Genomic DNA, 3,585 nt, shown 5'->3' on the forward strand with positions numbered 1-3,585 from the left:
CTATGCAATCATTATTGATCAGAAGATGACAATGTGTCATAACATTTATTGAGCACCTATTTTTATTGTACATTATTGTCTAATATAATATCCATAATTTCTCAATATGAGTAAAATTGTATTATATGAAAAAAAAAGACAGGCCATGAATATGGAAAATTTCCTACTTTAATTCATGGCAGTTTCTGGTCAAATGATTTTAGGCAAACTACTTCATATATCTCTTTCATTCTTCTGACTTTTCAGATGAGGGTATTAATCTACTTCATAGTCTATGAGAATTCAAAGAGATAGTTATTTTATGATAATTTGCTGTAAACCATAAGATATTAAACAATTATAAATCATTTGTAAAGGTCCTATCATCAGATAGAAAAATTATAGAATTTCAAAAGGCATAGCTATTCTTCAAAGTAAAGTTGGTCAGATTTCCCTTTACCTAAAACAAATCTTTTTAATAGAATCATGAGTAGTGGTAACCAGATTGCCTGTGGACCTACTTATTCATACAGCAGAGGTTTGAAGCCAAGAAGACCACAGCATCAGCCCCACTTGGTGTCATTGAGCAAGAGTGGCACTCCAAGAAAGCAGCTTTAGTGCAGTGGCACAGGATATCACACAGGAAGAAAGCAGGCCATAAAGATGCAAATTATTCAGCTCTGCCTGTAGGAACTGCCTACTTTGAAACAGAGAATGGGAAACTCTTCCTTACTGTATTATCTAAAACAATGGAGATCTTGGTGAGAACAGTTGAGAGAAGGCTGATATCTCCATGATATAAAAAACATGGCAGAATAAATAGAAGTTTAATAGAAAGATCCAGGAAAAGGAATAGCCAAGAGACCTTCTTGGGATCACAGTCAACCCTGGGGATCTGGAAGGCTCTGCAAATGTTCTACGTTGCACTCACTCAAGAGCAGTCAGGAAAAGATGGAGGGGAGACTTGAAAACACACAAAGAAAGCCAACAAGACAGACAAGAAGTCTCATTGGAACAAAGGGCTTAAAATAACTTTTGAGCAAACAGTGTCTGAATATTAAGTTGCTCTGACACAGGGCAAACTCCTTGGAAGGCAGGCTTTAGAATAAAATCATACAGAGCTCTGGCAGTCAGAAAGATTGTTCCAATGACCTAGGATGTATCCTTTGGATCCTAAGAGAGAGTTTCCAAGCTAGAAGTCCTTGGCTAAAGATGGGAACAAAAAGAAATATTTAAATAAAGTGCCTGGATTGTGATGATAGCATAAAAGTTAATAAAAAGCGATGTGGGGGAACTGGAGAGGGAACCTCAGAGACTGCAACACTGTAATCAAAGTTGGCTTCACAGAATTAATTTGATCAAGTCACTTACCAAACAAATGACAAAGCAAACAAGAAAAACAACAATCCCTGAGCAGGATCGGGGACCAGAGTTACATGTGACCCAGCAACTCAACTTCTAACTATATACCTTCCAAAGTGAAAAGACACATCCATCCAAAAACTCGTACACAAATGGATCAGAGCAGTAGCATTCATATTAGCCAAAAATGGAAACAATTTAAATGTTCATCAGCTGATAAATTAATAAGATGTAAATAAAATGTGGTATATCCATACAATGAAATATTATTCAGTTATGAAAAGAAGGAATAAAACATTATTCAATGTGGATGCAACTGAAAACCTATTAATTCTATATTTAAATTGTTAAGAAACTGCAAAACTGTGGTATTAAGTTTCATTTGGTGGGAGCAAAACTATCCAAATAGGATCGTGGTGATGGCTTCACAACTGTATGAAGATACTAAAAAGGACTGATATGCACTTTTCAAGCAAGTGAATTATATCTTAGTAATCTTGTTTTCAAAAACATGAGCATTGGCAAAATTAATGTCAAAATCTGACAGGGTTTAACACTGAATATTGGATCAGTGGGATTAGATTCAAAATGTCTGGAACAGACATATATTCCAGACAAATATGTCTGGAATAGACATATTTTTCAGTTTCTGTCCTTCCATGTGTAATTTCTGAAAACACCTCTCCAGCCAAAACTCATGCTGAAGAAGTGCCACAGAGGTATTTTTACTTGATGACTGTGTCCCGAGGAGCCATTGATTAGGAATCAGTCCCTGACCTAATCTATAGAGAATGGACACACAAATAGCTTTTTTTTTTTAAATTTTAACTGAGAGGCACAAAATTTCCAATAAGTTCCAGATACTTAAATAGGAAGTTCATGTTGAACTGGAGCTAGAAAAGCCATCTTAAAGACAAGATCAGGCTGGTTATCGCAAAGAAAACTGTTTGCTAAAAAGAAGCACAAGTACAGAGTAGTAATGCAAAGCTAAGTAGAGGTGACAAGCTGAGGGTTGGGGTGGGACAGAGAATGGCAGAGAGGGAAAGAATAAATAAATCATTGCTTAAGTTACTGGGGACTTCCTACTTCCAACTTCAACTCACACTGTTTCAGGTCTGAAAGGGCCCACACATTTCATTAAATTTGACATACTTTGGGAAGTGCCAGTTCTTACCAACAAAAGAACTCTAGAAGTAAATCAAAATTGATAGCAAAACCTAGTTTATATGTAAAAGCATAATGAAGACCTGACCATGGAGATGCTGTAGGCTGGTTAGTTCATGGTCTAGAAGGGAAAGTAAACAGTCTCTGATATAATGTGGCGATAAAGGTATTTAAACCCATGGAGGTTGATGTACCCATGCCTGTAAAGATGAGAGACCCTGGAGGACTTAGTTACCAAAAGCAGAATATATAAACTATATAGGTATTAGAGGACTTAGAGAAATTACAGAAAGTAAAAGGTAAACTCAGGTTCAAAATGTAACCCATAGGATATATAAAATGAAGAACCATTGTATAATTCATTAGAGAAGTCTTTTCTGCAATACTCCCAAGTTTATGAGGAGAAAACAAAGCAAGAAAGTACCATTTCATCAAGATATACTAACCTAGAACTACAGACAGGTATTGAACCTCATACTGCACACAGTAATAGGTGCAGTGCTAGTAAAAAATCTGGTTCTTAATAACTTCTAAATATGAGAGCTCCAGCAATTTAAAGTATTGTTGCTATAACTGAAAACAGAGATGATATATATCGACAGTTTAGGTTTTGAAAATATACGTTGTCAGTGAAGTGAAATTTGTCTAGAAAAAAAGGCAGACTCATATCCTTAGAATTTGATAAGGGATAGAGATAAATGTTTTGAATTAAGAATATGTTATTTCAGGGTACCTGGGTGGCTCAGTCAGTTAAGCATCCCACTCTTGATTTTGGTTCAGGTCATGATTTCACAGTTCATGAGATTGAACCCATTGTTGGACTTTGCACTGACAGCACAGAGCCTGCTTGGGATTCTCTCTCTCTCCCTCCCTCCCTCCCTTCTCTCTCTCTCTCTCTCTCTCTCACACACACACACACACACACACACACACAAAATAAACTTAAAAAAAAAGAACATGTCATTTCAATATTCAATGACAAGTTTTGTTTTCTGTGTATTTGTCAAGAGTAGTGACATGTAACAAGACATTAAAGTAAAGCTTTGGCCTTGATTTTGATCTTCATCAAAGATCTACTTT

This window comes from Panthera tigris, chromosome C1 (assembly GCF_018350195.1).
Source record: "Panthera tigris isolate Pti1 chromosome C1, P.tigris_Pti1_mat1.1, whole genome shotgun sequence".
In the NCBI taxonomy this organism is placed as follows: Eukaryota; Metazoa; Chordata; class Mammalia; order Carnivora; family Felidae; genus Panthera; species Panthera tigris.